Genomic DNA, 27,528 nt, shown 5'->3' on the forward strand with positions numbered 1-27,528 from the left:
TTTAGCGGTTCAAAATGACAGAAATTGTTACTGCACACACTCTATAAGGGTCAGGAATTCCTGGGAGGTGTAAGTAGTTAGTTCTGGTCCAGGATCTCTCGCAGGCTATCATGCTGTCAGCTGGGGCTCTGATTCCTGCAAGCCCACCCACGTGTCTGCTGTCAGGAGACTTCAGTTCCTCTCGTCCTGCGCCCTTCATGGGGCTGCTCACATGACCCGGCAGCTGGTTTCCCCCAGAGTCAGTGATCTGAAAGAGAAAGATTGCATCTCAGTGTGCCTGGGTTGCCATGACAAAGTCCTCCAGACTGGGAAGCTTCAACAATAGAAGAAGCTTCTTCTCACAGTTCTGGAGGCTAGAGGTTCCAGTCCAGGTGTCAGCAGGGGTGGTTTCCCCTGAGGCCTCTGTCCTTGCCTTGCAGATGGTCAGCTTCTTGCTGGGTCCCCATGGCTTTTTCTCTGTGTATGCAAGTCCCTATTTTATTCCTCTTCCTATAAGGACGACACAGGTCCTATTGGACCTACCCTACCCTAAGGGCCTCACTGAACTTTGTCACCTCTTTAAAGACCTTGTCTCCAGGTACAGTCATTGTCTGAGGAACTGGGGGTTAAGGCTTCCACATATGAATTGAGAAGGCAGGGGCGGAAACAAAATTCAGTCAAAAACAGCCAGCCAAGCCAAGAAGGAAGCCATAGTCTCTTATACCCTAATCTTCTGAATGGCATTCCAGGTCTTCTGCTGAATTCTGTTCCCTGGAAGCAGGTACTGAATCCTCCCACATTCAAGTAGAGGGAATAAAACCCTACTTGTTGAGGGGAGGCATACCAAAGACTTTGTCAACTCACCATGTGAATGGACCTAGAGTCTCAAATAGAGTGAAGTCAGAAAGAGGAAAAACAAATATCGTATATTAATGCCTATATGTGGAATCTAGGAAAAATGGTACAGATGAACCTATTTGCAGGGCAGGAATAGAGATGCGGATGTAGAGAATGGACACGTGGACACAGAGGGTGAAATGAATTGAGAAATTAGGATTAACATATATACACTAAAATGTGTAAAATAGATAGCTAGCGGGAAGCTGCTGTTTAGCACAGGGAGCTCAGCTCAGTGCACTTTAATGACCTAGATGGGATGGGGATGGGGGGTGGAATGGAGGCTCAAGAGGGAGGGGATGTATGTATACATATGGCTGATTCACTTCATTGTACAGCAGAAACTAACAACATTGTAAAGCAATTAAACTCCAATAACAGCAAACAAAAAACTACCACAGAGGGAGAGCCAAGGAGGACATGCATTCTTGAACTGGCCATAAGTGCAACTGCCTGTGGGGTTTTGTGGGACCATTCTGAGAACCACATGCACCGAGTCTCAGGACTCTCTGTGGTAAAGGAAAAGGGGAAGAATTTATTCAGCAGTGCCCATCATCTGTTGGTCAGTGCCCTCCTTATGGGGCAGTGTCTCACTGGGATTCCTCATTACTCAAGCGGGGCATCCAGTGAACTCTCTTGGTGCCAATAGGGAAGCCCAGGCAAGAGTGGGGAGGCTCGTGTGTGGACCTGACCCTGAGCACCATCAGGGGCCCCTACAGGAAGCTGGGGACTTCTCAGAGCTGAGGCCACAAAGTTACTAGAACAAGATGGGTGAGGCCAGAAGGGTCCAAGGGGGTACATAGTAGGCGTCAGCATGAATCCAAAATTCGATCCACCATAAAATTGACTTATTAAAATTTTATTTAAAATGTTAACAACTGAATTTTACATTTTTTGACATTGGAGTACTGGCCCAATAATTTTTCAGCACCATCCTCTCCGGCAGTCACGGTCCCCTGCAGCAGTCGAGGAGCAAGGCTCTTCCTGGCTGGTGGTGCCAGTTGTGGAGCTGCTGGCATGGATGTCAGTGCCAGGTGAGGCTGGTTATTCTCTCCCCACCCTTACTCTCCTGGCCGCACAGGAACTAACCACAACGAAGCTGCTGCTGCCTCAAAGCTAAGATGGACTTTTATAAAGTCTGTTTTGTTTTGTTTTTAACAGTTCGACCCACTAGAATAAAAATGAAGTTTGAGCATCCTGCACGCTCCTATTTTCTTCTCATTTTGTATATCTTTCAAATGTAAGTTGAAGAGAATTTATCAGAGATGTCATTTCACATGATTTTAGAATTTTTTTCTTCTTTGAGGAAGTGAATTTGCATTTCTATTTTTTAATTTCATCCTCAGAAGAGATGAAGCATTCTTTATATTTTTAGGGGTTTTTTGTTTTTGGCTGTTCTGACTTTCATTGCTGTGCGTGGATTTTCTCTAGTTATGGTGAGGGGGGTTGCTCCCTAGTCGCAGTGCATGGGCTTATTGGGGAGGCTTCTCTGGTCTCAGAGCACAGGCTCTAGGTGCACAGGGATCAGCAGTTGCAGCATGCGGGCTCAGTAGTTGTGGCTCACAGGCCCTAGAGTGGGGGCTTAGTAGTCGTGGCACATGGACTTAGTCACCCCATGGCATGTGGAATCTTCCCAGATCAGGGATTGAACCCATTTCCCCTGTATCGGCAAGCATATGTTTATACAGTGTACCACCAGGGAAGTCCTGAGGTGAAGTATTCTGAACAAACCTTTTTCTGAGAAGACTCATGGCCTAAATGGGAAATAAATATCAAAAAAAGTCTATCTAATTCTTAAAGTGTATTTAAGTAGCCTTTACAATTACTAGCATACCAAATCTACAAGCATTAGCGTTCTAATCTAATCTCTGTTATCTCTAAATTCAGTCATGTATTATTATTCAAACTTTATAAACATTTGTTGGCTCAAAAAGGCTATTAACTTGTTTTTAAAGTTATCTTGCTAACCCACTCCCTTTAAAATATCTATATGAGCATCACACTGTCTCTTTACTATTTGAAAAGCCTGATAACTGTTTTATATTTAAAATTAATAGCTTTTATTGCCGTCATTAGTTATTACAGTGTTTTGCAATAACAAGTATCCTCTTTGCTCCAAGAGACTAATAGAATTTCAATATGTCAAGAACATAAGAAGAATTTTCTCTTCAGGCTATATCTGCCTTGTGGTCCTCTCTTCAAAAATGCATCTTCAGGAATGAACGATAAATCAAGTGACACGGCTTGATCATATGACTGACTATTCTACTGAGTAGACACGCTGTAACCTGCAAGGTCACAGGATCATGGATCACACAGACCTAGCCAGATGCCAGAGACCACGCAGAAGAGGCACTCAGCAGAGGCACTCAGCAATAGGCAATCTTCCGAAGTCAAAGCCAAATAAACAGGGACTGAGTGCAGAAGCTGGACGGCCAAAGGACTAGAAGCCCATGTAAAACTGTATTGAAATGATCTCTTTGCCCATCATTGAAAACTAAATTATGAGCCTGATGACAGCCAGCCTTGTGTTTAAATCACTGCGGTATCTCCACCCCCGGCACAGTACCTGCCTGTCACATAGTTGGTGAAATCAAACTGACTGTGCCCACCCCAGGCTTCTGAGAGGTTAGCTATATTCTCTGGCAGCACCAGCTTCACTCACCCTCCTAAACACACATCCTCAGGCTCCGGCTTCTGCTTCCAGGCCCTACCTCTGTCTTCTGCTGGGCTGAGTTGGCCAAACCAGGCCATGGTCTTGTCCGTCACGATTAACCCTTAGGGCCCAGACCTCTGACCTGTCCTGCCAGAGGTCCCAGCTCAGCAGCTGTCCCTTTACCAAGCAGCCTCATCAAAAGCAGAGATATCTTTTGACATGAGATCAGAAAGGCTTCATCTTCTGAGTTTCCTGGAGAAATAGAACCAGGCTGAAGAGAGAGGAAGAGAGGTTAGAAAGAATTGGTTCACATGGTTATGGAAGCCAGATTTCCCAACGTGTGCAAGCACTGGGCTGGAGACCCCAGAGAGTGAATGGTGTGCTTTCCAAGTCCAAGTCCAAAACTCTGACAACCAGAAGCACTGATGATATAAATTTCAATCCGAGTCCAAAGACAGACAGTGATCACTCCCTTCTCAGCCTTTTGTTTATTCAGTTGATTGGGTGAGACCTACCTACCTCTGCTTGACTCCATCTACCTGTTCAAATGTTAATCTTATTTGGAAACACCCTCAGAGACAACCCCCCCAGTCATGTTTTACAAATAACTGAGCACCCTGTGGCTCAGTCAAGCAGATATACAATTAGCCATCCCAGGAATCAAACTGCCTATGTAGATCTTTGTTCCCAGGGAGGCTGGAAATCCTATAAAGTTCTGGCAGTGTAGGGAGAACATGAGTTTGGGCACCAGCCAAGACTGAGTTTGAACCCCTCTCTACCACTCAAAAGCTGTATGGTCTAAAACAAATGACAACCTCTCTACATCTCAGTTTCTTCATCTGTAAAATGGGGCTAATCCCACCAATTTCACAAGGCTAATTTGAGGAGTCATTGAAATAATGTATATTGAGGGCTTAGCTTCTCATGTCTCAGGAAATGCCAGTTCCCCTCTCTCTCCTACCAAGCACATTTTTTGCACTGGCTTCCTCTTCAAACTTTTTTGTCCCTGTTTAGTGAAATATCTTGCTTACATGCAGATTCTACATGTCTTGTAAAGTCCTCATCCCCCAAGGGTTCTGTCCAGGAGCTCCAGCATCCCTTCTGTAAGCTTCTACAGCATCTTATTAGTAACACAGAGCTCAGTACACACCTGTGTCTCAGTGTCATTTTTATACCCTCAGTCAGATCATAAGTTCTATGATGGAGACAGCTAAAGACATGAAAGCACCTGAATGTCCATGGACAGATGAATGGGTAAAGAAGGTGTGGTATATTTATACAAAGGAATGCTACTCAGCCATGAAAAGAAGTGAAATAATGCCATTTGGAGCAATATGAATGGGCCTAGAGATTATCATACTAAGTGAAGTCAGACAGAGAGAGACAAATACCATACAATATCATTTGTATGTGGAATCTAAAATATTACAAAAATGAACTTATTTACAAAACAGAGAGAGATTCACAGTCATAGGAAACAAAATTATGATTATCAAAGGAGAAAAGGGGAGGAGGAAGGATAAATTAGGAATTCAGGATTAACAGATACACACTACTATAAATAAAATAGATAAATAACAAACTACTATATAGCACAGGGAAATATAGTCAATATCTTGTAATAACCTATAATGGAAAAGAATCTGAAAAGGAACATATATACTATATCATATACTCTCTATATATATGTGTATATATATATATATATATATACATACATATATATATACACATATACACACATCTGAATTACTTCACTGTACACCTCAGTCATGTCCAACTCTTTGCAACCCCATGGAGTATAGCCCACCAGGCTTCTCTCTCCATGGAATTCTCCAGGCAAGAATACTGGAGTGGGTTGCCATTTCCTTCTCCAGGGTATCTTCCTGACCCAGGGGTTGAACCCAGGTCTCCTGCATTGCAGGTGGATTTTTTACCATCTGAGCCACCAAGGAAGCCCTTGAACTAACAGAATATTGTAATTTTTTGAAAAAAAGAATGGCATCACAAATGTCAACTACAATCAAATTAAACATGTGCTTTATCCATGAAAATGAAGAAGGCAGCTGTATCTTAGACAATTCTGTCCTTTCTCCCTGATCCCAAAACATATGTGCATGCAGGACTGTGAAGACTGAAGTCTCTTAGTGAAACCTGAGTTAAATCTCAATATATAAGTTATTCTTGGAAGAGAATGATTTCTTTGTTTTAATTAATTAATTTTTTATTGAAGGATAATTGCTTTACAGAATTTTGCTGTTTTCTGTCAAGCCTCAACATGAATCTTTTAATAAAAGAGAATGCCTTCACCCTTAATCACAACATACTTAAGGAATCCGTACATCTCACAGGTTTGAGCACTGGCATGAGGGACCGAATGAGTCACACATCACAGAGTCAAGCCTCGTGGGCTGCCCAAAGAGCTCACAGTCATCAGCTGGAATCGGGGTACCTTAAAGGCATCGTGAGGGTGTACTGGAAAATCTGGGAGACAGAAAGTTCTAGATACAAATCCCCATTGCCATGTTCTGTATCATTTTCGCAAGCAAGTTAAACTCTCTATTCCTCATGTGTTGTTGTTGTTGTTGTTCAGTCACTAAGTTGTGTCTGACTCTTTGTGACCCCATGGACTGCAGCACACCAGGCTTCCCTGTCCATCACCATTTCCTGGAGCTTGCTCAAACTCATGTCTATCGAGTCAGTGATGCCATCCAATCATCTCATCCTCTGTCGTCCCCTTCTCCTCCTGCCTTCAATCTTTCCCAGGATCAGGGTCTTTTCCAGTGAGGCAGCTCTTTGAATCAGGTGGCCGAAGTATCGGCACTTCAGCTTTGACATTAGTCCTTCCAATGAACATTCAGTGTTGATTTCCTTCAGGATTGACTGGTTTGATGTCCTTGCAGTCCAGGGGACTCTCAAGAGTCTTTTCCAGTACCACAGTTCAAAGGCATCAATTCTTTGGTGCTCAGCCTTTTCTATTGTCCACCTCTCACGTCCATACATGACTACTGGAAAGACAATAGCTTTAACTACACGGACCTTTGTCAGCAAAACAATGTCTCTGCTATTTAATACACTGTCTAGATTTGTCATAGTTTTCCTTCCAAGGAGCAAACATCTTTTAATTTCATGGTTGCAGTTACCGTCTGCAGTGATTTTGAAGCCCAGGAAAATAAAATCTGTCACTGTTTCCACTTTTCCCCTCTTCTATTTGCTGTGAAGTGACAGGATTGGATACCATGATCTTCTTTTTTTAACACTGAGCTTCAAGCCAGCTTTTCTACTCTCTCTTTCACTCTTATCAACAGGCCCTTTAGTTGCTCTTCACTTTCTGCCATTAGAGTGGTATCATCTACATATCTGAGGTTTTTGCTGTTTTTCCTGGCAATCTTGATTCCAGCTTGTGATTCATCCAGCCTAGCCCTTTGCATGATGTACTCTGCATAGACATTAAATAAGCAGGGTGACAACCTACAGTCTTGTACTCCTTTCCCAATTTTGAACCAGTCATTTGTTCCATGTTCAGTTCTAAGACAGATTTCTCAAGAGACAGGTAAGGTGATCTGGTATTCTCATCTCTAAGAATTTTCCACAATTGTTGTGATCTGCAGTCATGTTTTTCTGGAACTCCCTTGCTTTCTCCATGATCTAATGAACGTTGGCAATTTGCTCTCTGGTTCCTCTACCTCTTCAAAACCCAGCTTGTACATCTGGAAATTCACGATGTACATACTACTGAAGCATAGCTTGAAGGACATGGACATAGACATAGAAAAGAACCAGGAGAAGAGGGTCCTGCAGTGACGTAGAGGGAAGAAGATGATGATTTGATCATCTGGGTGAATATGGGGTTGTGTGACTTACATGTTCTGGTTGAACAGACATTAACATTACAGCCATCTGAAAAATACACCGTTTAAGGAGAGCACTGGAGGAGAACTTTGGAAGATAAATCAACTTCTTATTTAAAGAATAAAAAATAAACTCCTAATATTCAGTTATTTTAAAAGAATTTCCTGTGCACATGCAAAATGCCCAGCTTTTATTCTCTATTAAGACATGCAGAGTCTATTATTATGGGCCTGCTGTTTAACTTACCATCAAAGAGAGGAGGCCAAGATGACCAGATCTAAAGTTCAAGAATGTTTAACACTGTTCACAACATGTCCCAGTCTTAAAATGCTTTCTTTAATACTGAATAGTATGGTTCTCAAAGGACATATCCTTTCTTCCAGAAATAGGGTGAGGACGTGAGGGTTGTTGAGATAACATTCCATAAGAGGCAAATGGCCCAGATGGTAAAGAATCTCCCTGCAATGTAGGAGACCTAGGTTTGATCCCTGGGTCAGAAAGATCCCCTGAAGAATGGAATGGCAACCCACTCCAGTATTCTTGCTTGGAGAATTCCATGGACAGAGGAGTCTGGTGGGCTGTCATCCATGGGGTCACAAAGAGTTGGACACAACTGAGCAGCTAACATTTTCACTTTCAAGAGGCAAAGAAAGAGAATGGGATCCAAAGTCCACACCCTGACTTCTAAACCTAGTTCTGCCTTGTATTTGCTGTGTGACCTTGGACAAGTTGCTCAACTGCTCTGGGCCCAAATATCTTCACCTTATTATCACTGCTAACCGTGCCTGACACTTTGCATGCATATGAGAGTGCAGAACTTTATGATTTTCTTTTCAGCAGGGGAGGCTGCTATTGAGTTGCCAGCTGCCTGTATCTCTAACAAGAAGATAGAGAATCATTTTCCAGGAAATTGCTTTGTTCTTGGAAGAATTCTTCAAAGGCCTTTTGGTTATGGGGATGTAGGATGAGGAGAGTCCCACTGCTCTGGAGGAAAGGCTCAATAGGACAGTTTCTTGGCCTAGAAAAAGCCATTCCTCCCCAGCCTCTTCCAATTTTGTATAAGGGCAAAGGAGACCATGGGAGGAGAAGGTTGGAGGGGCTGGCTCTTTCTCTTTGTGGGTTCCACTGCAAGAACCTCTCTGATGGATGGAGGCGATTTGACTGAGGCCAGCTGGCAGGGAAAGATCCTCCCAGGGGCCTTGGAAGGGGAAAGATGAACATGTTTGTTATCATCACAGAGTAAACATCAATAATCACTAACATTTGAACTGCTTTACAGTTTACAAGGCATTGTCACATATATTAATATCATCTTCACAATACCATCATCTGACCTGAATTCTCAGAATGAAGAAGCCATGTGTCCCCCACCCTATACACCTAAAAATGATTTCTCTGGGATTCTATCCAAGACATGCCCTAGTGGGTGTCTAGCATCTGTGATCTCAGATTCTTGAATACCAGCCTCTCCAACCTACATCTTTTCCTTAAATCCTTTTTCCTCACCCTGTTCATTACCAAACACTCATTCTCTCCCTTAGCTATAATTCTTCCTGAGTCCTTTTAGTTCAATTTATAGCTCACTTTTCCCCTAGCTTTTGATGCCCTGTTCTAACTCTTGGCTGCTACATTCTTTTCTTCTCTTTAGTTTGATAATTGCATATTCACATCCTTCTGGGTCCCCCTCTACCTACTCACCTTGGCCCACAAAACCTATTCTTGGCACACTGCCCCATAAGGAGTTGTTGACACCTTTATGGACAGAACCTGGACAGTTAACTCCATCTGACCAATGAAGACTGCCCAGATGCACACAACCAACCAGATTGTGTCACTCCAATGTGAAGCCTGGCTCTCAGACCTTTTCTACACATGTGTCTGCTCTTTCCCTCCCACGAGTTCATCTTTCACCTCTAAGTAGTTTAGCAACACATTCAGCTGTGTGATGTATCCATTAAATCACAGAATATTTCATTGGGTAGAACAGAGTTTCATCACATTCATATCTCTTGGGGTGACACCCCACCCAGCCCCACCATCGTGGCCAGAGTGGTTCTTTTAGGGTGATCAGGAAGCAGCAGTAATAAGGCCATTCATCCTAACCCAAATCAAAACTTACACCAAGGAGACACGGTTGCAGAAGGGACAGTGAGTGGCTTCCCCAAAAGAAAAGGCCTGGGGCGGGGGGGAGGGGGTGGGCAAGAATCTGCCAAACAGCTGACCAGTGAAATTTAAATTGGCAATGAGGCCCCATCCCCATTTCAAAGGGGAAATTAAAACCAGGCTTTCTGGGAGGGCAGGCCCTCATCAGAAGGGAGGGGATGCCTGTAACCAAGGCAACATGTAAACACCAACTTTTCCTTTCTCTTCTTTTCCTCCCCAGTGGCCAACTTCCAAACAGTCCTCCTACACTTGTAAATCTCAGAGAGAGGTGACAAGAGAGGATGAAGACATCTTATCATTCCCTGAGGAAATCCAAAAGGCTTAGGTAAAAAAGAACAAAGGATAAAGAAAAATCACTATAGTTGGGTATATCAACAGAGAGACTTCCATAATAAATATAAGAAGACATGTAAGTCTTCCCAGACTGAGGTCATAAAGATTCTTCTACAAGGATTAGAAATTCAAGATTAAGTTATGTAAAAACACTTAGTCAACAGGCTCTTACATGGATGTAGAGTGCTGCTGTGTGTGTTTTCCATACATTACTGCCTTGTGAGGTAGATCTCATTGTCTCCATTGGCAGGGGAAGAAAATAAGCCCCAGGCCATGTGAGTAGCTTGTCCAAGGTCTAGAGCATGGCCCAGAACCTCCAGTGGAGACAGTGCTCAGTCATAAACAAATGAACACAGCTCACAGCAGAACTGTGGATGGAATTGATTGTGGAGTTCAGTTTCCTGCTGTTTTGCTCCATCCTGTGCTGTGCTCAGTGGCTCAGTCATGTCTTACCTTTTGCGACCTCATGGACTGTAGCCCACCAGGCTCCTCTGTCCATGGGGATTCTCCAGGCAAGAATACTGGAGCGAGTTGCCATACCCTCCTCCAGGGGATCTTTGCAACCCAGGGATCAAACCCAGGACTCCTGCATTGCAGGCGGACTCTTTACCATCTGAGCCACCGAGGAAGCCATCCTAGTGATACTGAATTCCTATAGGAGCGTCACTCTTTCATTCATCAATTCAGGGAATCCTCAGTGAGACCCCACTCTATGCCAGGCCCTGGGTGAAGTGCTAAACCCAGCAGTGAGGGAGGCCTGTGCCTGTTGAAGCTCATACCCAAATGGTGGGGATAAGGGTGGGAATAGATATAGTTGGCAAGAAGAAAGAGGTCAGCAAGACAATCTCAGGTTGTGATAAATGCTCTCAAGAGAACACACAGGTGTTCAGGTGTCAGAGAGCAACTAAGCAAAGATGTATGTACACAGGGAGCTCTCTAGGAGACTCTGAGGAGCTGTTGTTGAACATCATGGCTAGACATAAACATATACAACTATCCTATCACCGAACAGTTCTTTTTAAAAAATATATTTATTTATTTATTAAGGGCTTCCCTCGTGGCTCAGTGGTAAAGAATCTGCCTGCCAAAGCAGGAGATGCAGGTTTGACCTCTGAATTGGGAAAATCCCCTGGAGAAGGAAATGGCAACCCGCTCCAGTATTTTTGCCCAGGAAATCCCAAGGACAGAGGAGCCTGGCTGTCTGTTGTCAGTGGGGGTCGCAAAGAGTCGGGCACGACTTAGCTACTGAACACATTTATTTATTTGGCTTTGTCCAGTCTTATTTGTGGCACTCAGGAACTTTCATTGCATCGTGAAGTATCTTTCATCATTGCATGCAGGTTCCAGAGTATGTGGACTTCGGTAGTTGTGGTACATGGGCTTTGTTGTTCCACGGCATGTGGGATTTTAGTGCTCTACCAGGGATCGAACCCACTTACTGTTCATTGCAAGGCAAGTTCTTAACCACTGGACTGCCAGGGAAGTCCTACCCAACAGTCCTGATATCTACAAGCCTCAATTTAAGGACACTTTTTAGAGAGCTCAAATTACTGTTAAAATACTGTTTGGATGGAAATTTTTAATAACTGTTGTGCACTTCATTGCTTTATTAAGCACTTGAGTGAGGTCTAGAGGGCTCTCAGCTCTACACTCAAGGATCCCACTAAACTATGATTTTTGTCATTCCCTTTTGTCTATCAATGGCCATTTCTTAGTCAGGCAACATCAGCGGAGCTACCCTCATATTTCTAATCAGTTCTGAGCTATGACCTGGGAGGAACTTATTTCTGATACATTAAAGTCAATGGCCTTTGGTAAAACTGTTTTCAGTTACTCCTGAGGTGACAAAGGAGGTCAAGCCAGGGAAGGAGCAGAAGGAGCAATCCTTTCTTTCTTGTGCAAATTACTTAAGAGCATACAAGTAGTTAATAACAGAAGCAAGAGGAGAATAGGCATCTCAACCAAATTCAGGGATCTTTCTAATCTAGGCCACAGGAATCTGTGGAGCCTCAGTGCTGTCAGCCATAAAAAGAAGAATTAACTAAATGACCTGAGGTTTTCTTCTGGCTTTAAAACTCTGTGATGGAGGATTTTTACTTCCAGCCAAGATGGAGTTACAGGAACTTAGATTCACCCTTCAGTCAAGACAACTGAAATCGCTGACAAAATATATGAAACAATGCTTTTGAAGACAGTGGGCACCAAGTGATGAAGACCAGATGGAAAGTCAATGATTTTCCTAGTGTCTGTTTTGAAAGAGCTCCCAGGCTATGGGGTAGGGAAGGGAAACCCAGGCAATACCCAGTGAATTTCCTGAGTTGAAGACACAGAGCTGAGAGTCCAGGAAGACAGAGGGAGCTAGGACAGGGCAGAGTTCTTCAGGAGAGATAGATGCACAGAAAGAGAACTCCAGAGATCTGCAGGGGACTCTCCTTAAGCGTTCAGCAGACACCTGATCAGTGGGCGCAGGTGAGAAGACTGAGCCTAGGAAAAGAGCAACCCAAAAGGATGACAGGGAACAGCATACAGCATTCACACAGACAGGGAAGAGTCAAACTGGGAAACTTCATACACCACAGGGCACAGAGTAGAATGCTTGAAAAGGTCTTGCCTCAGGACTGGTGGACAGAGCAGGAAGCCCTAGACTAAGTGTTGCCCTGGTCCCATTTCATGTGCTTAAAAGGAAGATCTAAAAGGATCAGACTATTTCCAAGTAACTTAACTATGTCTCAGAAGAAAGATCAAGAATATTTATAGGAATCTAAAAATAGCCAGCAACTAAGAAGGTAAAATTCACAATATTTGGTATCCAATCAAAGATTTACAGGCTTGCAGAGGGAGAAATATTTGACACATAATAAGAATAATCAACAAATTGAGGAGGAGTTAGGACAGAAAAATCATTTAAAGAAATAATACTCAAAATTTTTTTTTTAATTTCTTGAAGACTATAAATCCACAGAGCCAAGAAGTTCAATTAATTCCAAATATAAGAAATATGAAAAAATACATCAAGGTATATCATAATCAAATTTCTCAAAACCACTAAAAAAGATAAAATATATAAAGTAGCCAGAGGAGCAGCCACCAGGGGTTAATTTCCAAAATATAAAAACAGCTCATACAATTCGGTATCAAAAAAATAAATCCAATCAAAAATGGGCAAAAGAACTAAAAAAGGATTTCTCTAAAAAGACATACAAAAAAAAAAAAGAAGACATACTGATGGCCAACAGGCACATGAAAAGTCACTCAACACTGCTAATTACTAGAGAAATGCAAATGAAAACCACAAGGTACCACATCACACGGGTCAGAATGACCATCATTAAAAAGTCTACAAATAACAAATGCTAGAGTGGGTAGGGAGAAAAGGAAACCCTTCTATACTCTTAGTGGGAATGTAAATTAATGCAGTTACTGTGCAAAATAGTATGGAGGTTCCTTAAAAAACTAAAAATAGAGCTACCATATGATCTAGCAATCCCACTCCCAAGCATATATCCCAAAAAGATGAAAATACTAACTTGAAAAGATAGATGCATTCCAGAGTTCATAGCAGCACTGTTTATAGTAGCCAATACATGGAAACAACCTAAATGTCCATCAACAGATGATTGACTTAAGAAGACATTATATATGTATGGGCCTCCCATATGCTGAGTAAAAGAAGCATGTTACAAAAGATCATATATTGTATGATTCATTTATATAAAGTATCCAGAATAAGCAACTATACAGCACTAAAAAGTAGAATACTTGTCTAAGGCTGAGAGGGTCAAGGTTGGGGGGAATTCAGAGTGACTGCTAATGACTACAGGTTCTTTTCTAGGGGTGAGAAAAATATGAAATTAGGTTATGTCTATGGCTGCACAGCTCTGTGACTATGCTAAACACTGTTAGATAATGCACTCTATCTGAGTAAAGTTTGTGGTGTATGAATAACATCTCAAGAAAGATGTTTTTAAAAGGCAAAATAAAAACTTTTGGGGATATATAAAAGATGAAAGAATTCATCACCAACAGAGCTAAACTCTAAAAAGTATTAAAGGGAGTTCTTTTTCAGATGAAAGAAAAATGATACCAGATGGAAATGTGGATGTACACAAGGGAATGAAGAGCATTGGAAATGGTAACTATGCAGTAATACATTGTGAAGATTTTCCCATGTCAATAGTTTCCAATTGAATATTTACCACCTGCATGGTTTTCCCGGAGAAGGCAATGGCACCCCACTCCAGTACTCTTGCCTGGAAAATCCCATGGATGGAGGAGCCTGGTAGGCTACAGCCCATGGGGTCGCTAAGAGTCGGACACGATTGAGCGACTTCACTTTCATGTGTCCCTTTCATGCACTGGAGAAGGAAACAGCAACCCACTCCAGTATTCTTGCCTGGGGAATCCCAGGGACAGCGGAGCCTGATGGGCTGCTGTCTATGGGGTCGCACAGAATCGGACATGACTGAAGCGACTTAGCAGCAGCAGCAGCAGCAGCAGCAGCATGGTTTTCCATCCTAAGGATCCACCATCATTATTTAAAGCTGGTGAAATGAGAAGGTCTGGGATCCAACACATAGGTGAGGAGCTGACCTTCTATAAGTGAAAAGATTTTTTTTCCCCACTGCAACAGAAAAGTAGGATATGTGCAGATACTGGTGGATTACAAGGAAATTTTTTTCTTCTTTTTTTGGATCATAAGATAAGAGGAAACATAAGATGTCAAAAACAGAAAGTGTATCTTCCTAACTACAGTCAGGTTCAAAATAAAAATGGCAACAGCTTGCAAGAATTTTTATGGGTAAGCATAACCTGGAGATTAAGAATCATGAATAAATTAAAAAGAAAAGTATCCTGCTCAAGATGATAGATAGAATTGAATTTGGATGTAAGCGGTTACTTAGAACAATCCCAGTGGGTAAAATATCTAATTGCACCTAGGTATCAGCATATCTTTAACTGGAGAAGCCTGCAGGCACCACCTTAATCATCTGATGAAGGTTAGCATCACCAGTCTATAGGACATGTTGACATCTTGTACTACCTGAAGTGATACAGTGAGAAAGGCACGTTACTTCTGTGAGATTCTCACCAAAATTAATCATTTCAGTTTAATTATGAGAGAATATCAAGCACAAATTGAGAAAATATCAACACAAATTGAGAGACAGTCAAAAAAATAATTGATCTGCTGCTGCTAAGTCGCTTCAGTTGTGTCCGACTCTGCGCGACCCCACAGACAGCAGCCCATCAGGCTCCACTGTCCCTAGGATTCTTGAGGCAAGAATACTGGAGTGGGTTGCCATTTCCTTCTCCAATGCATGAAAGTGAAAAGTGAAAGTGAAGTCTCTCAGTCGTGTCCGACTCTTAGCGACCCCATGGACTGCAGCCTACCAGGCTCCTCCGCCCATGGGATTTTCCAGGCAAGAGTACTGGAGTGGGGTGCCATCGCCTTCTCCGAAATAATTGATCAGTAGTCTTCAAAGGGGTCAAGTCATGAAGGATAAGGGAAAAACGAAGATCGTCACAGACTAAAGGAGACAAATGAGACATGATAACTAAATGCCATATGGGATCCTGGATGCTATCCTAAAGGAGAATTCTGGGAAAATTGGTCAAATTTGAGTTAGATCTATATTTTAGTTAACGACTTCGGTATTAATTTCTTGGTTTTGATTATTGTGCTATGGACTTCAGGTGTTAACCTTACGGGAAGCTGAATGAAGGGTAGGTAGGAACTACACTACTTTTTAAACTTTTGTATAAATCAAAAAATAATTGCTACATAGACAGTTTCTTAACTCTGTATTATTTATCAGATAATATGATGGCCAGCAACCTCAACCATCTGAAACTGAATTAGAGTTCTAAAATGAAATCAAACAGCCTCCAAACATAAGAAAATGAGTCATCACCAAGCCCAGGCAATGATAATACCTACATTCCAGGTTATTGCAAAACCCAAACCACATCCTGATCATAACATGCCGAAGATTTCCTAAGGTCAGTTCTCAATAACAGGTGGATCATCCTCTGTTATACAGGCACCCCTTGCCCAAAAGGCACTAAGTTCACAGTGCATCGGGAAGTAAAAACTTAGGTTTTTTCATGTTTTCTCCCTTATTTGCTCTTTCAATAAGTATTTATTGAGCACTTACTAATAACTTGTTCAGTCACTCAGTCATGTCCAACTCTTTGTGACCCCATGGACTGCAGCATGCCAGGCTTCCCTGTTTTCACCGTCTCCTGCTCAAACTCACTTCCATTGAATTGATGATGCCATCCAGCCATCTTGTCCTCTGTTGAACCCTTCTCTTCCTGCCTTCAATGAGTGTAGTTGTACTAACAACTACACTCCACACAACCACCTTTTGTGAGTTTGCAGGAAGTTTTCATTCTTTTTAAAAATTTTTTTAAAATATATTTTATTTATTTATGTATTTGGTTGCATCAAGTCTTAGTTGCAGCACTTGGGATCTCCATTGCATCATGTGGGATAGTTGCAGCACACTGATTCTCTAGTTGTGGCTCACAGGTTTAGTTGTTCCACATATGTGGGACCTTAGTTCCCTTACCAGGGGTTGAACTCACATCCTCTGCATTGCAAGGAAGATTCTTAACCAACCACTGGAACACCAGGGAAGTCACAGGAAGTTTTCATTCTTGTTCTTCTAAACCAAGAGCCAGCAAGCTTTATCTGTAAGGGGTCACAGAGTAAATATTTTAGGACTTGCAGATCATAAGATCTCTGTCTTAACTGGTTCTGCGTTTGTAGCCTAAAAGCAGCCATAGAAAACACATAAATGAGTGGGAATAGCTGTACTGCAATTAAGTTTAATTTATGAAAATAAAAGACAGTGAACCAGCATTGGCCCATGCATTGTAGTTTGCCATCTTCTGTCCTAAAAATTCAGGAAATACATGAATATTCCTACCAGCCTAACATAGAGAAGATAATCTCATCCAAAACTCCAAAACGAACTTCACCAAAATAAAACAAAACTCCCAGTTACCTTAGTTTTCAAATGAGGTCATGGATAAGGAAAAGGGCTTCAGAATTTCACATTTTCAGTTGAATATTTGCCTTTAAAAGTTTCTTTTTACATTTAAAAATATTTAAGATGACTTCGGCTGTCTAGCAAAGGCATGCATGCAACCAGAGGTTAGCCTCTGGAGGCCTCCCTGACCCTTGACCCTTTGGGGGGTTGCAATCTGGCATCTGTGAATGGCCTTTGTTGTTAGATATTATGCTTTAAATGCAGTTCAGTAAAGCCACAATTACAGATTCCAAATACGCATTCTCATCATTGCTTTTGAAAGGGGGTGTTTTAGAGAGTGTGGAATGGCTCTGGAAGTGAACAGAGAAAGTAACAAATAGCAGTCTGGTATCTAGTAGCCTTTGCTCTGGGGAGGAGAGGCATCTCTGAAATCTGCTTGGATGACACAACTTGGCCTGAGTTACCTGTCCAGAAGGAGTCAGAAATGGTCTCGCCTCAGGACACAGTGGGGCCACTGTCCTGCTGCCCGAGTTGTAATGCTCAAGGCGGACACCTCAGCCATTTCTCTGAGCCTCAGTTTCCCTCAAGCAAGGGACGTGCAGCACAACTGCAAGTGGATGCCCCTCTTTTAATAGGAGAATCAACTTTCCCCACAGTGTAGAAAAGTAATATAATTTTCTTAAGTATCTACTTCCAAGGTGTATTCAAAATGTTAAGGCCCCATTCTGTTTGCATAATTACAACTAAAAACTATACACTGCAAAGGAATGGGAAGATTTATTTCAGGTTAAAAATAAAACATTAAATAAATATCCATTTTATAGTTTTCAAAACCAAAGAACCCTACCCACACATTGAATATTATGTTTAGATCTGGGAAATGGCAGTCCACTCCAGTATTCTTACCTGGAGAATCCCATGGACAGAGAAGCCTGGTGGGCTATAGCCCATGGGGTCACAAAGAGTCAGACACAACTAAGTGACTAACACACACATACACACTGGATATCATACACAAAGAAAGCTTTGGACTAGCATTTCCCAAAGTAAGCTGCCTTGCAAGATTTTAGTAATTCCATGGAAAATCAGTTAGGGATATATTTGACTGCATTTCACAAAAAGCCAGCTATTGATAGCTTGAATAAATAGAATTTTGTTTTTATTTCATATGACAACAATTGAAATGTTACAGACAAACCAGGGCAATGTGCTTCAGTTTAGTAATATCACTATAGATCCAGGATCCTTCTGTTTTTCCTCTTAGCTAGACTTAGTCTGATGGCTTCTCACCTCTAGGTGACAATTAAGCTGCTGTAGCTCCAGACATCATATCCATATTCAAAGCAGGAAGAAGAGGGAGACTAAGAAAAATTTCTTGAAATGGCTTTTTCATTATATCAGTCAAGGAAAATCTAACTTGGAGGCCTTCAACACCCCTAAAACTTCCATACAGATTTTCCTCTACATTTCGTTGGACATTTATGAGCCCTATGACTATTCTTAGCAGTAAAGAAACTGGGAGAGTAAGAATGTTCGCTTTCTAACCACTATAATAGAGAGTGGCAAGGAAGAAGGGGGTGGATAGATAATTGGATTAGTCAACCCAATTAGTCTACCACAGCACATTATAGGTATTTTTATATTTCTATGTTTTGTGTTTTCCCATTTGTCAGTAATAAAAGTATTTATTTTACTATTTAAAAAGAGTAAATTTAAAATGTTAGTGTTGTGATAATTACATTGCTGTTGAAGTCTGTAAAAATGTTGACTTCTAACTCAATAAAAATTTTGTTTCAATAAATGTCATTGGTTTATAACTGCTCTTCCAATATATGCTCTATAGTAGAAATTGGCAAGTGGCTTCCCTGATGGCTCAGTGGTAAAGAATCCACCTGCCAATGCAGGAGATGCAGGTTTGATCCATGGATCAGGAAGATCCTTTGGAAAAGGAAATGGCAACCTACTCCAGTATTCTTGCCTGGAGAATCCCATGGACAGAGGAGCTGGCAGGCTACAGTCCATAGGGTTGCGAAGAGTCAGCTGACTGAGCGATGCACACTGATGTTGGCAAACGAGGGCCACAGGACAAATCAGGCCACCACCTGTTTTAAACAGAGTTTTATTGGAACATAGACACGCTCATTCATTTACTATTGTCTGCGGCTGCTTTTGTGCACTACATCAGAGTTGAATAGTGGCAAATAGTATGGCAAAGACCATGTTACATCTGCACCTAAAATATTTGCTGTCTGGCCCTTATAGGAAAAAATGGCCAACCCCTGACTGATAGGCTATGCCCTAGAAGAAGCTAGTTCATCCTGCAGAATCTCAGACTCTTCCTGAGGCTCTTCAGGAGCCTCAGGAGACTGACTGAAGTATTTTTAATAAAAACAACACCTCCCAACCAAGGACCTCATGATACCAACTTTGCCACCTACAGAGACTGATATGGCTGTGGTGTCTTCTGCACTGGGCCACAGGTTCGCCTTTGTTGCTAGCTTCTCACTGAAAGTTAAGTGTTGTGTATAAATCAGATACTTGGAGAAGAGGATTATTTAGCAAAAATATTGATTTTCTTATATATGATTTTTCAAAACACCAAGCAATGAACCCATTGGCTTCAGGATCACCTTCATAGCTGAACCAATCATAAATTGTCTTGCTATTATGGACTTTGCAAACAAAAACTTTTCCAGAAAAAATAATAAACCTTGTCTAAACCAGGGCAAATAGGACATAGGACATGCTCTACAGAGAGTTCATTGGAAACTGATTCTGTCTCCCTCCGTCTCCTTTAAGAGCAAGAGCCATACACCCCTCTTGTAATTCATCCTGACAGTTTCTGGGGTTTAATTAACGGCCACCTTTCCTAACGGAACAGTTAATCTCTCTGATATTAACTGTGGCTGATATCCAGTTCTGGCTTTGGATAAAAATCCAACACATTTGGATATGAATCTCCAGAACACTGAGCTGCCCTTGCCAGTCGTGGAAGGTAAAGCCCAGGAGAGACCCAGATGCCCTATCCTCCCTCCTGCCCTAGTTTCTGAGCTACTGACCACATGGCACGCTTTGCAATGGGTCAGCAGTTGTGGCCAGCTTGGCCTGTGGTGCTGCTAATTATATAAGCTATACTTACCTAGAAAGTATGGTGGTTTCTTATGAATCTGGCTACTATGATTACAAATTTAATTCCTAAAAGTAAGCCCAAAATGTGGGTTCCTCTCTCTTTTTTAACCCTAGCCCCTATACTTGCCCTAAACAACTCAAATGCCTACAGAACAACAGATATTTGTATGGAAGAAGAAAGCAAATATTTTTGTTGTTGTTGTTCACCTACTTTGGGCTTTACATACAGTAGCTCATGTCTTGTTGTCTGACTGACAGCCCTGTTGTCTAGTTGACAGCCTCTAACCAAGTGAGCTTGGTTGATGAGGAAATTGAGAAGTCAGGTGATTTGTTCAAGGTTCCAGAGATAAGTAACTAAGCCAGGCTCGATGACAAGCCTGTCCTACTCCAAAAGCCACCATGGGATCATTAGATGACAAACCTAAAGACCTAGAGCCAATCTATGAACCATCCATCTCTTGAGCCCTGGGTCTTTTAGCCAGCCTGGTCTGCCCATGCCCAGGCCCAGAAAGGCAGTTATCTTGGATTCATTAAAGGGAGTTGAGAGTCCAAGAGTGCAAAGCTCTGAGGACCAGAAGCTGGAGCAAGTCAGGAATACCTTAAGACAGTTGAGGACCCAGATCTCAGCACTTGCAAAGCCCTGCTCTGTACCTCAATCCTGCCTTCCCAATCAGCCCTGATACATCCAAGTTCCTTTGTTCTCAACAACGTAACAGTCACTTACTAGGCTAATAATTATGTTGCGTGTTGCCTGTTAAGTCGCTTCAGTTGTGTCTAATTCTTTACAACTCTATGGACCATAGCCCACCAGGCTCCTCTGTCCATGAGAATTCTCCGGGCAAGAATACTGGAGTGGGTTGCCATGCCCTCCTCCAGGGGATCTTCCCGGTCCAGAGATCTAACCCATGTTTGTCTCCCGCGTTGACAGGCAGGTTCTTTACCACTAGCACCACCTTGGAAGCCCCATTAATTATGCTGATCAAGTAGCAACTCAACTGACCTGGAGCAGACACTGTCAGGTCTATACCCAGCTTCTTTCAGATCTGTTTTATGCTGGTTTTGTACATTTATTATTGGTTTCTGTGTGCTTTACTTCTAACTGCTTTTATTTACGACTTTCTACAAGGAAATAGTCTTGAACCATTGGGCCAACGTCCCTATATACAGACAGCTAGAAGTTCCCAGGGGTTTAAATCCTCTGAAGGCAGGCTCTCTAGCCAGTGGCTGATGGGCTGGGATAGGAAAGCCCAGCTCCCTTGCCTCCAGGTAAGGCCAAATCTCAAGATGTCATTTCTACTGCAGAATTCCCTGAAGGATCAGACTGAGACTAGAACTTTGCCTGAAACCATCCCCTTGATCAACTGCTTTCTCTTCTCTGATCTACTTTCCTCAATCCTTTTCCTGATGCTTCTAGGAGCACACTCAAGAAATTACTCGTGCATAAGTTGTCATGCTTCTGGGTCTGGTTCTGGGGAACCTGCCCTGAAACAACAGCAGATTAAAATTACTCCTTGCAGTTTTGCATCTTTCAGCAGTACAGCTTTCCTGCCCTCATCAATCTCACAAGAGCAATCATCCTTAGCCTCCTCTTATGTTCCTGACCTGCTCCAGCTCCTCCTCTTTTCTTTTCTGATTCTCTACCTTTAGATCTAACTTTTCTTGATGATTATAAAAAGCTTAATGGTCACATAGGAAACAAACAAAAAGGCCAGAATCCAAACTAGGTTTGTCTGATTCCAAGTTCATGCTATTAGCCACGGGATACCTACCACTGAACTTTTGCCTTTGTAACTGATCTCTGGGATCCTGATTCTAGAATATCTTTCAAAGACTCTAATGTGGATTCCCTTCATAGAACTTTTAGGGGCTTCCCTGGGGCTCAGTAGTAAAGAATCTGCTTGCAGTGCAGGAGACATGGTTTCAATCCCTGGATCTGGAAGATCCCCTGGAGAAGGAAATGGCAACCCACTCCAGTATTCTTGCCTAGAGAGTTCCATGGATGGGGAGCCTCGTGGGCTACAGTCCATGGGGGTCTCAAAAATCGGAAACTTAGCGACTAAACCGCTACCACCCATAGAATTTTTGCAGTTCAAATTCCCACAAACCTTTCTATCTGACCCTTGAGCATCTAATATCTGGCTCATTCAATGTCCCCAAATGAAAGGTGATATTTTGAGCTTTATTCATTCATGTTCACAGTCTAGAAAATATTTATTGAATGCATTCTCTATACTGGGCTGTATTTGAAACACTATGATTATTGGATTAGGAAAAGAAGGGAAGGACATTAACGGCTCTCACTCTCTTTCTGGTTTTAATTTTCTTTAATGCCTTTTCCCAAACTCCACCAAAAGTTAAAAACAGTATAACACAATAACAATGGGCTTTGGAAGGGAAGTAAAAAAAAGAACCTGAGTGTTCAAATACTCCAAGAAAAATACTAGCTCTGTGAGATTGAGTAGATCCATGGAAGGTGACTCAAATGGTGGTCTCAACCTGGATACATCCAGGGGATATTTGCCAATGTCTGGAGACATCTGTCACAACTGGGGGATGGGGTTCTGGCCAGAGAAGTAGCTAAGCAGCCTGCAATGCAAAGGACAGCCTCCCGTAGAAAAGATTAACAACAACAACAAAAAAAGACTCCAAAATATCAATAGTGCTGAGGTCAAGAAACCCTGATTTATAGTAATAATTCCAAACTCATAATGCAGTCGTAGAAACAAATGAACAACTGGCTCCCTCTAAGTTCGAGTTCCCCCCTTTCTCCCCCTTATTCCCTCCTCTGTAGTGTAGAATATGAACACATTCTCAGATCTGAGACTTTGCTGGGAAACATGAGTCCTGGCCTAACTCTACCCATTCCACCCCCACCCTATCCCAAGAGAATGGCTCAAATTCACAAGGCAACTTTTCTCACTTCAAAGGAGATACTCTGTTCTCCACAGTGACAGAGATTAAATAGGTGCTTATCATCCTAGCACATGTTGGGAAACAAGCCTTTTCTTGTGTTCCTAAGATGGAAGCCACAAAGAGATCATATGGCAAGTGTAATGGCAACCAGATTTCATCCCGCGCTTTACTCTAAAAAGCCAGGCTGCAGACATTTGCCTACCTGAACAGCAGCAGCAGGTCTAAGCCCAGGTAGACCTCTGGAACTGATTCCACTTTACTCTTTCCTAAAGCTACAGCATTCTTGACAAATTTCACATCCATTTGTATCATTAATTCAAATTTGCCCAAACTAGGAAGCTATGGCCATAAATTTAGTCATTCTTGATTAGAGTTTAAACTGAGTCACTCATTCTTGGGTTGTCCAACATGGTAGCCACTAGCCACAAAAGGCTATTAAAATTAAAGTTAATATAAAGGTTTTAAAAATTAAAAATTTAGTTCCTTAGTCACACTAGCCACATTTCAACTGCCCGATAGTCCCTGTGGCCAGTATCTACCACACTAGACAATGTAGGGGCTTACCTGATGGCTCAGATGATAAAGAATCTGCATGCAATTCAGAAGACCTGGGTTTGATCCCTTTGTTGGGAAGGTCCCCTGGAGAAGGGAATGGCTACCCACTCGAGGGAATAGCCTAGAGAATTGCATGGACAGAGGAGCCTGGCAGGCTATAATCCATAGGGTCGCAAAGAGTCAGACACAACTGAGGTGACTTAGCATGGACTCACAAATATAGACTATTCCCATCATCATGGAAAGTTGGACTGCTGCTGCTGCTGCTGCTAAGTCACTTCAGTCGTGTCCAACTCTGTGCGACCCCATAGATGGCAGCCCACCAGGCTCTTCCGTCCATGGGATTTTCCAGGCAAGAGTACTGGAGTGGGGTGCCATTGCCTTCTCTGGGAAAGTTGGACAGCTCTGTACAAATGATACTTAGCAAATCATTTCTTAATTTCTTTGAGCACTTGTTTCTTCAGTGGTAAACGTAGAGACCATATTTCCTGACTTGTCCCTTTGCCAGAATTCCTGGAAATGTGAACCAATGGAGAATGAGAATGTGTGTCTTGTAAAATGCAAAACAGTATGCAAATGTAAGGATTGTGACAAGAGCCCAGATCATTTCCTTTAGCAAAGATTGTCAGACCTGCTTTATTGCCAAGAAACCATAATGCTTCTGTCCAAATCTTTTATTTATGGCTTTATAAATTATTGCTCCAGCTGAATACCTTTAAGTGGAGGAAGTTTTGTGGGTATGTTTTCCCCTCCTTCATAACTAAAGTCTCTGCTGTGTACACTGTAAATCTATTGGTGTATTCAAAGAGTTTTGAAGGTCATGAATTTTCCCTTTGCCTGTTGAGGAAGTTTTCACTCTCATCTTGCATTTACCTTCTGAAGAGTCAGGCCAGCTTCTCCATCCCTAATGGGGCATTTGAACAAATTCAATCTTTGGGCTGGAGGGAGTCTTTGAATTTTTCTTATTTAGAATCAACAAAGCCTTTCAACTCAAATAGAAGGGATAATTCCCGTTAAGCCCCGAGTAGTCTTTGGTGTTTGCTCTGCTATCAGCTGGGACACACTCCACCTAGAGAACAAACCTCTGTCTTCACTTAGGCTTGTCCTGAACTGTCATAAGTTGTAGCTCGATGAAAGCGTTATAAGATAATAAGAGTATGCGTGTCAAGTAATTGGCTAAATTATGTCTGAGAAGCCTCAAAACACGCCAGCAGGACAGCTCAGGCAATCTAGAAGGTACCACTGAAGCCTGGAAGGTTGAGCCATTCTCAGGCCTCTCAGAGACCCTTTTGTGTCTTTCTAATCATAATAATAAGGCTTGAGACTTCCTTGATGGTCCAGTGGCTAGAACACTGTGCTTCTGATGCAGGAGGCCTGGGTTTGATTCCTGGTCAGGGAACTAGATACCACATGCTGCAGTTAAGGTCTTGCATGCCACAACTAAGACCTGGAGCTGCCAAATAAATAAATATTATTTTTAAAAGAATTAGTAATAATAAGCCATGGCATCTACATGCTGTTTAGGGTGAAGATGCTTTATTGACATCCACTGTTGAGCCATACCATTAATTACCTCATGTAAGGAAACGCTATAGACCAGAAAATGGTGTCCTGGAATCAGGCAGGGCCAGAGGACAACTTTAAGTGTTGCCTTGTTGCTCCTTCTATGTATCAAGGCTATTGTAGTGAAAAAGCAGACAAAAACCCTAGCTTCATGGTTGGTGGCTCAGATGGTAAAGAATCTGCCTGCAATGCAGGAGACCTGGATTCTATCCCTGGGTTGGGAAGATCCCCTGGAGAAGGGAATGGCAACCCACTCCAGTATTCTCACTTGGGAAATTCCTTGGACAGAGGAGCCTGGTGGTCTACAGTCCGTAGGGTCACAGAGTTGGACACGACTGACTGACTAACACTAACTAACATGGAACTTATGTTTTAGTGGGAAGGGGAAAGCAAGAGGGAGAAAGGTAACAAAAAAAGGAACCTCAAAATATATGCAATAAGAAAATATAATGGGACAAGAATGTCAGAATAAAAGTTGAAATTTCACAAACAATGAAATTTTTTTTAATTCAGGGGAGACCTCATAAAGTGACATTTCAGTAGGAACCTGTGGGAAATGAGAAGACAAACCCTGGGGGTTTCAGTAGGCAGAGCTTACCAGGCAGAGGAAGCTGGCACATGCCAAGGCCCTGGGGCAGAGGCAGGCAAGCCTGGCCTCTTTGTGAAAGCGTAGCAGATTAGAGTGTCTAAGGCAGAACAGGAGGAAGAGGGAATATCTGAGGAGGAGGTCATGGAGGTGACATGGGGCCAGATCACATAGGCTTCCTTCTGTATTTTACTCTGTAAGACAGGAGGATTCTTTGTAGAGTTTTGAGCAGATGAGTGAAACAATCCAACTTAAGTTCTTAAAACACCTTTAGGGATATTCTGCTGAGAATAGACCAGGTAAAGGGGAAGCAATGCAAGGATGAAAGCAGTTTATGATCCAGCCTCACAGGGTTTTCTCTGACCCCTGTTTTTCATCAGCAGATCACCAGCCTTGCCTCTAGGACTGTAGACATTCATACCAACCAGTGCTGTCCCCTCCAAGAGCCAGCTCATAGACTGCGATGAATTGTACCATTGAATTCATTCTGTCCATTGATTCTACTCAGCCTCATAAAATCAGAGCTCATCTGTGTTGGAATGAACACAGACAAGTGCTTGGTTCAACTGTTCCTTTTGAAAATTGTGAAATGGATCATACATACAGAATCATTTAAATGATAATAATTTAGTATTCATGTACTACTATCCAGTTACTAAGGAGAGCATCACTGGTCCCTTACATACCCAATGGGTCCCTTCCCAGTCACATGCTTCTCCCTTCACCCCCATCTAGAAGTAGCTACTATCCTACCTTCTGTGTTAATAATTCCCCAGGGTTGTGTTTTTTTTTTTTTTTTTTTGGTGGGTCTCTCACCTGTGCTTTCTGATGGCTCAGTGTTTCCCTGATGGTTCAGTGAGTAAAGAATCCGCCTACAATGTAGGAGACACAGTAATTGTGGGTTCAGTCACTGGGTGGGGAAGATTCCCTGGAGGAGGAAATGGCAGCCCACTCCAGTATTCTTGCCTGAAAAATCCCCTGGACAGAGAAGCCTGGCAGGCTATAGTCCATGGAGTTGCAAGAGTTGGACATGACTGAGCAATTAAGCATGAATGTAGGCTCCCCTATGCATGAAGATCCAAATAATACATTTAGTTTTGGAAATCGGGCAGCAGCACACACCTGCATGTGTCCCTGCTGGATGGAGACCCACAGGAGGAGACAGGCTGAACTGAGTCTCCAGGGGATGATTGTGATCTGGCTCCAGCCTCCCTGAGATTGTACAAGAGTCCCTTTGGGAGAAGCGACTGGGCAAGGTCACAAGTGAGTTCTCAAAACACAGAGCTCACTTAGAACATGACAGTTTGTCTGGCAACACAAGTATGGACCAAGAACTAGACATGGGGAAGGGACAGAGTTGGAGAGAGTGGGGAGCTGTGAATGGCACAGTATGCATCCAGCTCAAAAGATAGGTCAAAGCAGAATGCTTCTGTGGGTGGCATGAGTGTTCTCAGCTTATCCAAGCATCCAGGCATGGAGCAGAAAGCAGGGGGTCACTCAGTGTATGGTCAAGAGAAGACAGGTCTAGTCCAGAGCCCAGGGCACTCTCCCAGGTGTTCTGTCCTCGGGTTAGTGGGGGATTTGGTATTGACAGCACTCTGTGGGTCTGTCTCTGCTCAGATCTGGTGGGTTGCCTGTCATGTGTAGACACAGCTGCCATTATGGGATGGACCTTCACCATCCTTCCAGGAATTCCCCTCACCTCTCTCTTCTTTTGGCACTGCTGTATCCACATCTTCTCATTCTTGATTTTTCTTTCATTTTGTTGAAGTATATCCTTTAGTGGATTTTTTAGACCATTTTGAGACCTTAAATATGTGAAAATGACATTATGTCATTTATGCCATAATATGTCATAAATGCCTCATTTATGCCTCAATTATGACAACCCACTCAGTATTCTTGCC

At 42.5% G+C, this 27,528-nt stretch overlaps 1 long non-coding RNA gene across 1 annotated transcript; it reads right to left on the reverse strand.

Annotated features, from left to right (window-relative positions):
- On the reverse strand, positions 1 to 27,406 carry LOC145544876 (uncharacterized). Its single transcript, XR_014081682.1, has 2 exons — positions 27,324 to 27,406; positions 1 to 247 (listed from the first exon to the last, which is right to left on the reverse strand). It is a non-coding gene; the product is annotated as an uncharacterized LOC145544876 (long non-coding RNA).
- Positions 27,407 to 27,528: the final 122 nt, after the last annotated feature.

This window comes from Giraffa tippelskirchi, chromosome 4 (assembly GCF_054371585.1).
Source record: "Giraffa tippelskirchi isolate mGirTip1 chromosome 4, T2T-mGirTip1v1.2.pri, whole genome shotgun sequence".
Taxonomy (NCBI): domain Eukaryota; kingdom Metazoa; phylum Chordata; class Mammalia; order Artiodactyla; family Giraffidae; genus Giraffa; species Giraffa tippelskirchi.